Source organism: Lepisosteus platostomus, chromosome 13 (assembly GCF_059453375.1).
Source record: "Lepisosteus platostomus isolate fLepPlt1 chromosome 13, fLepPlt1.hap1, whole genome shotgun sequence".
Lineage (NCBI taxonomy): Eukaryota > Metazoa > Chordata > Actinopteri > Semionotiformes > Lepisosteidae > Lepisosteus > Lepisosteus platostomus.
In genome coordinates this window covers 8531661-8547313 of record NC_142623.1, presented here as the reverse complement: position 1 = coordinate 8547313, position 15653 = coordinate 8531661, and positions in this window count along the sequence as shown.

Genomic DNA, 15653 nt, shown 5'->3' with positions numbered 1-15653 from the left:
TAGGACTGAAATAAACTTTTTAGGACATAAAAGCCTGCACATCAGGAAAGACAGCTTGACAATATGTAGCGTCGAGGGCAGTTCTTCTAAATAAAAACAAGTAAATAAATGGCCCCTCATCAGACTTCTTTTTCCTCACCTACAGTAGCTCAGAACCTGCAACAGCAGCTTGCCATTTAAGACTGACACTGCCCCCTGTTTCTATGGCAATGATGACTTCAGCAGCCCCCTTGCTGACATTTCTGACAGATCCTGGGCCACTTGTCGTTTCCCATGGTGGGCAAACCTGCTCAAACCTGACAGACATGTCGGCAGATAAAGCGCAAAGGCATGTCAATGTTTAACTACAGCGGCAGGTTAATTCATTCAGCTTGACAGAGGCCGCACGTTCGGAGGGGTAAGCCGAAGAACTTTTTGCTGTTCTCCCAAGGCGTTTGCTTTGAGGCTTGGAGATAAAAACAGCTGCTGGCTGGCACCTAACCTTCTCATAGGTTTACCTGTAAACTTCCTAGGCTTTAGCTTTTTTCTTTATTCTACATTAGAGCACTTCACCAGTGTAACCCATAAATCTTTGTACACTTGTGTACATGAATAATGGATCTGTATTGAACAACGGGACAGGACTGAATCTAAGGAGCCCATAAACTCAGCCTCTCAGATTAAGACCTACTACTCTTCACCTTGTTACGTTTTTAAGGCTAAGCATGAATAATACAATACTATAAACTGTATTCCTGGGAAAAAGAAGGAAACATGCAAATAGGAAAAGGCAATTTCCCCTGTCTAGTGGGTTTGCTTTTCAGGAGCTAATTGAGAATCAAGGATCTCATTCAGCCGTGGCTTGAAAGAACCAACCATTGGTTTTGACGACATGTTTCAAACACCGTGAAATTTTGTGTGAAAAAGGGCCTCCTGTTCTCAGTTCTAAGCACTCCTCCATGTAGTTACCTCTTGTGTCCATCAGTTTGTGATTCACTTGATTCTGAAGAAGTTCTTAAGGTTGACTTAACGGCTTGGAGTATTTGGTATTGATGAGTGAAGTCCCTTCTTAGTCTTCTCTGTTTGAGACTATTAAGGTTGATTTCTTTACCTGGTCAGTGCAGGATGTTCCTATAAGCCTGGAAATGTACCAGGTCCCGGGTCTCTGTACTGATTCCAGAGCTGCTGTATATATTATTCATAACATTATTTTGCAATTTGGTGAGTAAAATTGAAAAGGTGTATATGATAGATTGTTTTATTGTCAGACTTTGTTTTTTTAACAGGAAATGTGATTTCCACCTTTAATACAGTGGCCAAATTCAACACTAATATATCTATAACAGATCTGCTATTAGAACACTGAAGAAAAGTTCAGCAAAAAAACAAGAAACTGATATAAAATATTCAGCATTACTTGGCAGCAGTGCAAAGCACGTATGTTTACCTGGCTCAGTTTGTTTTTCATTAATGTTAAACAAGACTTTTTTTCTACTATTCAAGATTGTATTTTATTGTACTTTATTGAAAACATCACTCAAGGTAATGCTAGCACTTATTGGAAGTAAAGTAAAAATATAAATGTATGTAGCCCTTCAGTCAGGGCCAGGGCATAATCAGGTGCTGTAAAAGACTGTTATTTGAATTTGCTTTATTCTTGTTTGCTTTTTTATGATCCCTAATTCTGATGTTTGTTCACAGGCTCTTTGGGGATATTTATTGTATCCTACAAGCCCGCTTCCTTTTCTCAAAATGTGAAACTTTACCCACCCTGGCATACCTTGCAAATTTATGATGTGATTCAGAATGAAATACATTGACTTTCATACACATATAAACTCTGCCCACTGATGCAGACTTGAAAGAGATTAAATAGGTTCACATTCCACTCTTGCAAGTTCCTTGGCAGGGAAGGCACCCTAATTTATTACCCTGCTGGTTTAGTTGTCTGAGTGCATAGACAAAAGTGCTTAAGATTCTTTTGTCTTCAATCTTTTACCTAGTACTGGTACTAAATCAAAGACTTTCAGGCTGTATTGAACTGCTCTTAGGGTAAATATAAACAGTAGGCTTCAGTCAGTGTGCTGTTACATCAACACCTTCTACAAACTCCCAATTCGTCACCAGACATCTGACTGCCATTGCTACCGAACACTTATTGAATCATCAGTAAACCCTTTTCCCATTAATTGTATGATATGTTACAACACTGGTGGCACATTGGCACAGTGGTTAGTATTACTGCCTTGCAATTCTGGGGCCCTGGGCCCAGTTCCTGGGGTGCTATCTGTATATCTGTTTGTATGTTCTCCCCATGTTCATGTGGGTTTCCTCCTGGTGCCTTGGGTTGCCTCCCACAATCCAAAGACATTCTGGTAGGTTAATTAACTTCTGAAAAAAATGTGCCCCCATCTGTGTGCGTCCTATGATAGACTGGGGTCCCATCCAGGGTGTATCCTGCCCTGCGCCCGTTGCTTCCTGGGACAGGCTCTGGCTCCCTAGTGACCTTGAACTGAATAAAATGGCTAGAAAACAGATGGATGGATGTTGCATCACCCTGACAACTGAGATAACCCTTAACATTTAAAGGGACAAAAAATGTCACTATTTTTGCATAAAGAAAAATCCGTCAGTTATTAAAGCTGAAACATTCTCAATTAGCTAAATAAATTCATAATTTAATTGCTAGTTAGCACAGTAAATTAAAATCCAAAATGGCAAAGAAAATCTGTAAAAAAAATCAGAAACAGTAAACGTTACAGACAAGGGCAGGGAAGGGAAAACACAGCACGTTTAATTTGTGTTCTTTTGTGTTTTCATGTTCTTTAACTATGTGCCAAGTGTGTAGCACTGCTCTTCACATTTGCAATCAAGTCTCTAGCAAAACAAAGATGTCACAGTAATTATGGGTACCCAATTCTGGTCTAGACACCTCACACGTATGTGATCAAGAAGGACTTAATAATGGATACAAATGAATTGTAATCAATTGGGTGATAGAAAAAGAGGACTAAAAACTGGTTACTTTACAATGCATCCCTCCCGTTTCTGTCTTTTGGCTTGTCCAATTGGAAGAACCATCAGCTGAGGCTATTAGATGTTGATGTTCCCCAGGACTTGACTAGTCTCTCTCGACTTGATTACTTGTGAAAGCTTCTGAGTGAGAGAGGAATGCATGGGACACTATGGAGGGAATCAGCTTACGTCTGAAACAGGTGTAAAAGTCTTTTGTGCTAGATATCAAATATTTGCATAAGTCAGTGGCGTTGGGTTCTTTTTTTTTCTTAATAGGATTTCATTAACATATCCCAGTGGGCCAACATTTTTAAGTACCATTATACATCAGGGTCAACTTTCAGAGTACAACTCTGCTCAGATACACGTCCATCCATCTTTTTCCTAACTTCTTTATCCAAGCAGTCCCTCCATAATGTCACTGGAAGCCTGCAGGAGACCAGCAAGTCACAAGAGCTGTTTCGCCAGAGAGTCCTGTCCAAACAATCCCAGCAGTACCTCTGGCAGTATTCTTACCCTTGTATTCCACTGTCTGGGGAATCCTTTTCACAGTTACTTACATGACCCTGCCTTAACCTAACGAACTAGAGCCTTCATTGGTGAAGCATCTGGGAAGCCCTGGAGACATGTTTTAATAGTATGCATTCCAAAAGATTTACTTATAAAATATTTAGAACAAGAAAACTACAGCTTGTTGACGCACTCTTTTTGTCAGGCTGAGTGATCCTATAAAAAGGTATATATACATCATAAAAAACTGTCAGAACCTGAAGCAGCATGGGGGGAAAAAAGGACAATAACAATAGACAATAGAATGAATGATGAATAAGATTTCTTTGATCCAGAATGGCATTTAGTATGCCACATCTTGCTAATAAAGATGAAATAGTGTTCTGGTAATTTAAATGTTGGTTGTATGAATTATTCATGGACAAATCATTTATTATGTATGTTCATTTGTGATAACTTTACGGATAAATTAACACCAACACAGTACGAGATTGTTTTTAATTCATACTGAGGGCGATTTTCTGTCTCATAAAAACTCAGAAACCTTATAGAAAGGAGACAAGCCATGATGGCAATTCTGTATAGGAAGTAAATAGGCCAATAAATAAATGCAAAGTGAATTTTGAAGATTTTACACAACTTTCAGGGCTATAATTTTGTGTGATGATAATCCAGCTAATTGAGATGTAAAAGAGAAAAGATTTGCTTCTGTCAAAGGATTATGAATACTTAAAACACAGTTGTTGATTGACCATAAATGTCTAGTGCATGCCTTATAATAACCAACTAACCTGCATTTATACAGGTGTTGTGTGATGTACTAAGATCTAGTCAACCTCAAGATACCAATATATGATATGTACTGTAGATGATGCTTAAAATAAGCATGATTTCTGATTGGTTTCAGCTAAGAAATTTGAGATCTGACTGAGTTAGCTGCACTGCAGTCTCTCTAATGTTCATGCCACATACTGAAACTGTCTGATAAACTGTCACTTTGAAAAGCCATGAGAAAATTTAATTTCCCTGTGATTCAGAGAAGCTTGCTGTTATACGCCTGTATGCATTGCAGTTCATAACTAATTTTCTCCTCATTCTCAACAAACAAATCCTTATTCAACAATAATTTTTTATTCAATTGAAAATCAATTAAGAATTATCATCCTTAAGAGAAAAGGCTGTGATTAGATACTATTAAAGTTCACATGCCCTCTGATTAAAAAATTATATTTTGCTGGTATACACAATATCTTCTGATTTACACACATTAATTTTAGTAAGTTATTGCTATGTAACAGAATTAGCTATGCATGCTTTGTGTGTCCTCAGAATTAAGTAAAACCTACTAAGTCTGTTGACCAAAAAATGTCTGAGTCAGGGGAAGGCTTAAGGGAGGTATATAAAAAAGTACTTTGTCTCAGATGTTCAATTTACTGGATGTGTTATGGAACCAGGGCAATAACACTGAAGATGAGAAATAGATGCTCACTCAAACAAGGGTACAGTACATGTCAAATGATCTGCCTCAATAATCCTTAACTTTAGGATGCAATGGCTTTTCACAAATAACTAAGCAGGCAGTATGAGTCAAGAGGAGTAACAGAAGCCAGCCTTTTGTCACTAAAGGAAAGACTCCTTTGAAGAGATCTTCCCACGCGCCCTCTGGGTCAGTGTGTGTAGGTTAAATGTTGAGTGGTAGCTCATCTGGAATTTGATCCCAAGACATGCGGTCTTCTTACCTTTATAAAAAACTGTACCACTGTCAATGTGGAACCAAAATTTTACAGATCAAATATGAGTTTGCACTGAAAAATCAGTCAAATACCAAATTCCACAATTTTAACTCAAAGTTCATTAAACACATAGGGCACAGCTCAGAGGCTCACACTGTAGTAAACAGACCATGCATGTGTAAGGACCATGATTCCTCCACCTGTCTGTAAACGTCACAATCCTTTGCTTAGATGCCATAAACTATTTTCTATAACCTATGTATATTTTGATTATGAATTGTATTGGATTTTACTGTGTATAAAGGACAGTGCAAAGCAAGTCAGAACATGTGCAAGGAGATTGCATTTTGCAGCTGTTCACCGAGAGACAAGGCAAGTCCTCACTGATGTGATCTTCCCGTTCTGAACTGTATTTGTTGCAGCAGGCAGTGATGTCTGCTTGCATGGCCCTCAGCTCCCCTCACAAATGCTTAGCGTCAGAGTGACAATAAGTTAAAGATATTGGAACAAATGAGGCCGGTAACCTTCTCTCAACACTCATCTTACAGGCTGTGACATTAAAGCATGCTGCAGCTTAAGCAGTGGAGTTAATAAAAAAAAGAAGTACTCATGCTCTAAAACATGATACAACAGCTAGAAATGCAAACAGAATTTCTGAACTATATTTCCTTCTTCTATTTTTACTTCAAAAAAGACTTATGTGTCTGAAATGCATCAAGAGCCATGAATATTTCCATGGCATCACTTGAAAGTCAATCAACGATAAAATATTGTTTATAAAACGCATTATAGTCAGACAGATCATTAGACAGGCAGGATTTAATGTCTGTTACTGGGGATAAAAGAACTTTTGAGTACCAGTTGCAACTTCTTCTAGAAAACTTCAGGTAACAGGGAGTTCAGGCAGTTTTAACACCTCAGATACAACAGAACTGATGTCTTTTGGCTGGCATTCAAAACCTTATTTTTGACGAACTTGACAAGTGATTTCTTCCTATTTCTTTGATAGGTGAATGGTTTCCAGAATTTGCTGAGGACCACCTGTGAAACTTACATTGAGAAGAAATTCTCAGAAGAACTAATGAGTTTTTCTGCTCACATTTTCAAAGCAGTCAAACTCCAGGGGTGCTAGCTCAATACTGGCCGCACCACTAATTAAGACATATTTGCTCGCTGTGTGGAAATTAAGGAAATGCAATTGAAGGAACATGTTTCTAACTGCCGTGCCATCCCGAAGACAACCCGTGAGAGGCTGTCTGAGCCTGAGCAGAATTCTAATCATTAGCACAACCTGCAAATTCATGCAGGTACCATTTTTCACACAGGCCCTTAATCGTCGACTGGTGCAGTAATTACGAAAGTTGTCTCTGTTGCGTGCTGAGCATTCAGTGCAGGGCGAAGGACAGAGAAACTGGCAGCAGGAGAAATACTCGAATTTAAAAGTCAGAATAAAAACTCAGACACGACCACAAGGCGGCCGAGCATACATGTATTGTCGTCATTCCAAACACAGGTCAAAGTAACTTCGAAAAGGCACATTAGACTTTAATAAAGAAGTCTAATAGACTTTAATAAAGGGACAAACAAACAAAAGATGGGAACTATTGAACTCAAAGAAGCTACAAACTGTATAAAAAGATGTGGACAGTCTGCTGGTTTTCATTTCATTTGCAGTTGTACAGTATGTTGTACTAATTAATGCTAAAGTAGAGCTTAACATAATGTGTAACCAATATTTAAATCAATTTCAGATCTTTTGTCTCACTTCTTTTAAGTTATTTCAGCTCGCTGTCAGGTAAGTAAATTAGTCATACTGTATCTGGGGGTTCAATTAAATGAAGATCTCAGCTGGGATGAAACCTAGCCAACATTGGAGTTAGGGTGACCTTGCCTGAGAACACCGGCTCTAGTCAATGAGGGAAAGCAAAGGGAAAGGCTTGGAGCTAAAGTTAGAAAATTTCTATCAAGAGATGTTAAAGTTGTATGAAGAACTAGTAAGACCTCATTTAGAATACAGTGTAATGCTTGAAACAAAGCTGTAGGAATAAGGGTTTCTTAGGTATTTTATTAACTTTCAGTTTACTATACACTGAGACTCTGTATGACATTTATTACAGCATTTCTATGACTGTCCTTAGGATTAAAAGGTGCTATAAAAAAAGCAGGGAATTATCCTAATGATCATTTTTAATTTTTTCAGAACATTGCTGCTCCAAAAACTGTATGAAGAGGAGGAACCAGGTTTGTCTTCAGGCTTAAGATAATAGATCATGAGTAACAAGCTACAAAGTGTTACTTGTAAAAATATTTTTTTATTTCAGCAATCTGAAATAAGAACATGAATCATTTGGATTTGAAAAATGTTTATTATGTTGTTTATTATTCAGAAAACGTTTATGCATGAATAAATAAAATATCAAGCACAGTAACACTGTTGGTTTATTGTTAGTGTTAATGAAGTTAGTTTACCATTTTATGTGCACATTATTAATTAGCTATTATTCAGGTCATCCTATGATAAAGCACTTGTTTACACAAACGGGAGAATTCACTGGAGAATTTTCATGTGGCTATGAAAATGGAGCAACATACTGAAGAGTGGAATTTGATGAAAATGCATTTCTCTAAACTAAAAAAAGATCAAGTGTTTTAACTTTGGACTCTATAGATACAACCCCCCCTTGTTGCTAAGTGTACAGCTCTCATTCGAGCATTTAGCCATTGCAATAGTGAACATTAAAAAAAGAGTTCTTGTGCACAAATATTCAACATTTATTGGACACTTTCATTTTAAAAAAATTTACTGTCTTTTTGATTTTCAAATTCCACTGAAAAGACTCTTTCCCAAGTTGAACAGACAAAGATAATTTAACTAATTTTACAAAATGGAGAGTAAGAGCAAGCTCATTTCCTAAATGCTGCTTTGGCTCTTTAAGAAAAGCCACTTACAACTAGGAGATTCATGGTTACTCAAACAAATGTACAACTCCTGATTTGTTATTGGCAGAAAGAGAGCAAAATTAAATTCAGGTCATTAAAACACTGACAACCCCCAGAAATATGTATCCATATTTCACTTACTGAAATCTGTAGTTACAGCAATAGAACTCAACAATGAAGGCAATAGGGAAAGGGAAGATCTGAGAAACACTTGGCTACCTTTCTCAAATGGCATTGGAATTTGATGCAATTTAATTGGCATTCTGAGTCAAAATCTGAAGGGTTTCCAGATCCCAGCATCCTTCTACAGGAGAACATATTTACAATATATCAATTACAAAAAAGGGCTCCACAAGTCAAAATTAAAAAACAAATGCCACTTCGCTGTTTTACTCCACTGGTGTTAATTACAGGAAGCAGCGACTTCACTTAGCATTTGTTTTTTCCAGTTTTCATGTGGTTGCTGAGATTGAAAGTATGTGTGAATTATTGCTGTATGAACCTGAAAAGTCCCCCTTAGATCACATCAATATTTAATGTAGAAAGCAGAAAATGTTCTTTGCAGACATCTGCGTTTGATATCATTCAGCACCACCTGAGAGTTCTAAGGGAAAGCCAACCAATTGTGAAGCACAGAAGGAATTGTTTGCAAAAGGCTGTGAGGAGTCTCTTACAGCAGCTAAGAGAAGCATTTCATCATAGTTACATACAGTATGTATAATGAAAATGAATTAAACAATAGCATGTTCCACTGAACAGAGCAAGTGTGGATACACCTGAGAAGCCAGATGTCAAAGGTTGTATTAGGAGAGAAAAATGCACTGGAGTGTTTTACCTTTCAAATGAAAAGGTTTCGAGTTTGTCTGAGGTAAACAATTAAAGGAAGATCTTTCTATAACACATAGATAATCCCCTGACCAGGCACACAGTGAGGAATTGCACAAGACTTAACCGTGGAACAGCAATTGCCTTTGCATTTTTCCCGGTGTTGGTTTTAAAAAAAAAAGTCAACTTTAATAATGTCAGACACACTTTCAGGGGAAAAAGGGAGGAAGGAAGTAAATAGTAAAAAAAAAAACATCATTCTAAGTTTCATGTTAAAATTTCTGAATAATGTCCAGTGTAGCAGACCCTGAGTTAGCTGGATGGAATCACTCAGGGTTCCATCCAGGCCTGTCCAGACAGCAGCAATGAAATTGCATTTACTGTTGATCTGGTTCTGGAATACTTCTATTTGCAAAGTAAATCAGGAGCTTAGCTTTGCAGCCTCCATGCTAAATATGCTCACACGTACTAACTTTCTTGTGTAGTATTTTTTACATTCATTTTCTTGGACCGCAGGATACAGTAGCTAGATGGATAAGTTGGTAAACAAACAAAGTCTTCCTAAAAAAGTACTCATCCAACCATCCAACACAGGACCACAGTGAGCCACAGCCTAACAAGACAAGCAGTGCTCACAAGGCAGGACACACACTGGACAGGACACCGGTCCAGTGCAAGACACACAGAAATACACACACATCCAGGGAACAATTTGGTCGACGCACACCTCTATGGTCTTCTTCACACCTTTACAAAGAAGCTTTACATGTTCCTTTGCGTGCTGACACAGCTTCCTGCTGGAACACCTCTAGACAGGAAGTCGCTAGACTGTGGGAGGAAACCCATGCCATCACAAAGCAAGCACACAAACTCCACAAATAAGACAACCAAGCCAAAAATAATTATCTTGACATGATTAAATCAAGTCTCTGTATCTGTTGAGTACTATGGGCACCAAAAGCTCATGATAAGAATATAAATTTCCTGTAGCTTTTAGCAGCTTCAGCTTATCACAGAACTTCTGTCGGTTTTCCTTTTTTCTTTATTATTCTAAACAAAATTGATTTACTTCACTCTTGTGCTGTATGTTTATTACGATCTGTAATAACCTGACTTACCCAACACAAGCTTTTTAAAGACTCACTATATAAAACTGATTAAATGAATTGATCAGATGGAGTTTCGCATAATGCACACCATTACCCAGGTCTTAGTTGTACAGATGGAAAGAAAACTTCTTGCCCCAGTGTAATGAGAATTAGTGTATTTATAAGAACGCAGCCTGACTGCAGATTTCACAAATACAATGTGCTGTATTGATTTTAAGCAACATGTAAAAGCATTTAAAGACAAGCAAAGTGCTGTAATTTATGAATGCCCCACGCTATTCAAAAAAGAATGCTCCTGTGAGGACACAAGGTGCAAAGGTTCTGTGTCACAGAGTCATTGCTACATTCATATGATCCTTTGTGCACGTTATTGTTCTAGGACCCCATCACCATCACATATATTTTATTTTCCAGAAGGGATTCTCCCTCATGTATTACATATCCATTCACTTTAGGTGGGTATGTGGGAGGCCAGTCTAGGAGTTTAAATCTACTCTGCTCCTAAAAGCTAGGCTCCTCATTAAGACTAAGCCTGGGTACAGCTGTATCCATTTTAAACCCCCTCAATTCCGACCCTGCTTGCGCACAGAGCTCGCTGATAAAACAAATCCAAAAATAAAACAGGTTTAGAGAGATTAGTTTGTCCTGATGCATTGTAATCTGGATTGAACCTGAAGAGATGTCCTCAGAGAATGGGCCAGTGAGTGAGTGTGCTGTGTGTCTTTAGGAAAACCCATGTGCAGGCCTGTTAAGAATTACATTTGATTGGATTTAGGATGAGGATTTGGGTATTTAATAGAGATTACTGCTGTGATCCTTGGCTTGAATAACAAACATGAACAGGAAACATGTAGTTTTAAAAATTGTACTGTCTGACTATGGCAATGAATGTGACCAAGACACCTGATATCACAGATACCAGTCCTGTATTTTCTTCCTTTTGAATAGTGGAAAGAAAGCTCTTTAGAATTCAAAAGACAGATACATTCAAACTCTGACTCCAATAAATATCAGTTTGATAACAAATTCAAAGGAGAAAACTCAATGTGCTGAACTCTCTTGTAACATTATGAAACAAAAAAAGGATTGAACCTGCTACTACACAAATGTATCCAGAAACAGTTAGTGTAAATTTAGATTTAGCAAGGAAAAATATTCTCCAATGGTGGTTTACACACAGGGAGTCAGGCCAATATACAGAGTCAGATGCACAATGAACAAGAGAAAGCACTATACGCTGATACTGAACAGTGAAGGGTTAAGACCATTGGTTAAATTGTCATGGTCCAAAAGAATTTTTCTCAGTTTTATCAGAACTAATTGGGCACTGAAAGGATTGCCTTGAGCCTCGTTCTTCAAAAGAAGTTGTATCACTCCTCTGATCTGCTCTGAAGACTCATCAGTGATCATATGTGTGCTGACTTAGATGCTTAAATCCATTAATGTGCTTTTATCTCTTTATGACACTGCACACAACTGTACACGCATTTCACCAGATGCAGGCCTTACATTTACAATATCATAAATTCTGCATCATTTAAAAGCCTTAAATGTAATATTTTTAGTTTAAATCACAGGTAGTTTGATTACAGTAGCATACTATGGACAGTATATGACTATATGATCAAGAAGTCTATGAAGTCAAGACTTCAGATCTAACACTGAAATATGAACCAGAGAACATGAATAGAAGAGCATTTAAAATGGAGACCTTGATGCATTTTTTAATGAAGTGGAAATCTGGAACAAGCTACCAACTCTTGATGACAAATCGAAAACCTCGCTTCTTTCAAGAAATTGATGAGAACCGTTGATGAATTAGCTGCTAGAATCCAATAACCTAGATAGGCCCAGTAACCTTACATTTTCATATTTCCGGGCTGAACCCAAATATTTTTAATTCCATTATTGTGGAATAAAGATCTAGCCATCTGGGGTGCCAGAATTTTACTCTCTGAAATGAAGGCCTGCACAGCCACAGCATCTGGGAAAGCTGAACAGCGAAAGATGCCACGTAACTGTGGTTCAGCGTCGAAGTTGTGCTGTACCGTATGTGTTTTTACCAACTACTGCTCACACGTGTGGCCTGTTTAAAAAGAATCCACAAATACCTGCATTTCAAAGCCAAACCGACTTAATAACATGCTTAAAAACAGAAAAGGTGACAAAAGGGACACAGCGGTGGATTTGTAATGAGATGAGATCGTGGCAGATTGTGTGTTAACTAAATCCTGCAATCGCTACAGGCGGCAAGTGTTGGCGGTTCTGCCAGGGACTCTGCCGGTACCTGAGCAGATGGCAAGAGGCAGGAAGAGTAATGTCAGCTTTTCTGTAGGACCTGACACTCCTTCTCACTCTGTGCCCAGCCCTGTCTGCCAATTCCTGGCACAGTCGGACATTGATAAGGCATTCACCTGATTGGGCTTTTAGTCCCAAGGGAGTTAGGCGGACACTGAGCCCACTGGCGTCCATGTACATGTGGCTCAATTTCATGCTGCTCCGCAGAAAGTCCCTGTGCAAAAGTCCCTGTGCTGCCCCCACCCTCACTGTCCTATAAAATCAAAGTGTACTGCAGATCTAAAGTTTTAGCCTGAAGAATATTACGGTTTTCAATTCCTTTTTAAATAATGTTAAAGAAGACTTGAGCATGGCTCATTTGAAAACAAAATTGAAGTCAACAGAACATGGGCGCGCATACGTTCAGTCAGCTGAATTCTGCTTCATGTTATAAAATACAAACACTGAGTTTTTCTCTGCGGGCAAACTACCCTTGTAATTCATTTTCTGTGAAGGAGGGGCTTTGTCCATGGACCAGCTTTGACTAGGATCTACGGTAGGGATAAAATATCTCAGTGTTCTTGGTCAAATGGGAGCATGGAACCCCGTGCCTCTGGGGCAGTTCGCTTTTATAATGCAAATCATGACGTGCAAGTGAAAGCTTAACTCTGCATGTGACACGGTGGCTCAGCACTTGGTACTCGGCCCCGTGCTTAACAGTAATGTTTTCCGAGAACACCATGTGATCTCCAAAGGAAGGAGCAGTCAATGCATCGGAGTCCGAAGAGACAGACAGCTGTTACAGAGCTGTCGGGAATATTTCTTTCATCAGATCTCAGAATTTCTTATCTTTTAGAGGGCAATTTGATTAGACCCCTGAAACTAGACCCATTGAAAACTAGCCGTGCATGATCTTTTATAGCCTAGATAAACCTGCAGTACACGTGCTAATGTGACTGCACTATATTTTAGGCACTTTACCTCAGAAAATTGGTACTTTTCCTTCCTCAGCTGAGCAAGAGGAAAGTGTTCCCTTTTCTTTAGCGTTTCTTCCTCATATTGCAGGTGAACTGATGTTTGAAAGCATTTTTGATCTCTATTTCAATATGAGACATTTTCCACTGTAAGTCAATAAGGGAATTAATGAGTTGGGAATTATTTTACAGTGTTTCAAACACTGATGCAATATATTTCTTTATTCCATTTGGAAAAATACATTAACATCGCAATTCTAAGAGTTATTTCCTTTCAATAATTTTCTTTTGCAAAACACTATACACTATAGTGTGAACTCCAATATATCGATTACAACAGGATAATTGAAAACCGATTACAAACATTATAAGTTCATTTTCCTAATATTACATTCTATATACAATCTTCCGGAACATTTTATTGGTTTTTAAAATCAAGAATACCTTAACTGTGAGAAAAACCTCAGTACATATTGCATGAAATTCTCCTCGGTGTCTAAAACCTGTGTGCCAAATGTGATCTTTAATGCATGAAAGTGTGCGAGCCATTTTCACATGTCAGCAGCGTCACGCTCCTAGTGAATGATTTCATCAAATTACAGGAGCAAATTAAAGACTGAACTGTATTTGCACAGGCATCCCCAAGGATCCTCAGATGCTGCAACAACAAGGCTAATTTTTATGTGAAACGTGTCGGAAAGTGCCCCACAGGATGATGAAAGGCAAACTGGCGTGGCCAGAAAATGAGTGAAACGGCAAGAGAAAACATCGAGCGGTCATTTCCAATCCACAAAACGCACAGTCTTATGTCCTCTCGGTGACATTACATTTGGCGAGATTCAAAAGGAGCCCTGATTGAGGCTTTGCAATCCTCCCTGGGGGAGCGGCTCTTTGGCACACGGGAACAGTTGCAGGATCTGGAGAAACAGACGACTGCAGCGCAGCGCGCGGGGGCTCACGACACGACAGCTGACGCGTGCCTCAGTCTGTAGACAGAACTCCAGCACGAAAGATAACAACAAGCCAAGGCCAAATATGACAAAATGGAAATGCCTGGAAAAGGAACTCTAATAACGTCGTATCCAAAATTAGCCCCTGGATGATTTTTCTTGGCTTGTTGGTGAATACATTGAAAGGCTCTGTAAATGTGTAGGAAAATATTGGTATGAATACGCCCCTGCGCATAACAGGGATCTTGGCCAGCCGGCCTGAGGAAGGTCTTCTTTAGCTCAGCGGGTTGAGCGACGCTAGAGCCCATGTGGTGGGGGCACAAGCCCGAGAACCCGCATCTGTTACAATGTATTTATAATATTGATGGTTTTTCTAAATGTGCATATATGTATTCATAGGTATCCTGTTGTGTACAGTATATTTTTACATCCAATACAGTATTAAATGGCTCATTTTAAAAGTGTCTTGCTACAGCGACATTTTTTTAACAACATTTACGGTACAAGCACGGTTGTTAAATTGATTTTTGCTTAAACAGTTTTGAATTTGCCTGAGTCGTTTTGAAATAGAAAAAAAAATGGAACAAATCGTGCCCCGCAATGAAAGGCTTTCAAAGTCATCTGGTTAAATAGTTTGTGTGAGCGTTTTTTTTTTGTTTTCATTTTTGAGCTGTCACCTCACAAGCAGGGGGAGTGAGTCACAGAGAAACTACCGGCCTTTGGGGGCAGCTCAGACTCCTGTTCCCTTGGAGCCAAATTGATTATAACTCTAAAATTTACTCCCGTCCTTAAGTGCTTCAGCTTTGTGGTGCCTGAACCAATTAGAGTACCATTACCACACAGTTTGAGCACCTTTTAATGATTCTAGCACGCCGTTATGGAAATGAGTCCAACAAGTGGGGTCTTGAGATCCTTTTAAAGACAAACACGGCGAGCACCCCCTAACTCTCAGCTGCAAAAACAAACATTGCTGTCGTCTGCTTCCTGCTCCAAACTCAACTGCTGCAGAAACCATGGAATAACGAAATCTAACGAATATTGCACGGCTAAAATCATGCGAGGACACTTGTTTTTGAGCAAAGACCCTAACAAGACCCTGATTCATCTGGAGGGAGACTGCTGCACAAAGTGAAATCAAAAAGGGGACAGGTCACAAATCTCGTTCTGCAGCATCAGTCTGCCATTTGGGCTTGCTTTAAAAATACTGTAGCGGGCACCAGATAATTCAGCACCATATCAGCATTTTGGGGTCTTTATACATTATGAATCCTACGCTGACACCCTCTACTTGCACATTGCCTGTTGTCTCTGTCTTTCTTTGTTATACAATTGTATTGTTGT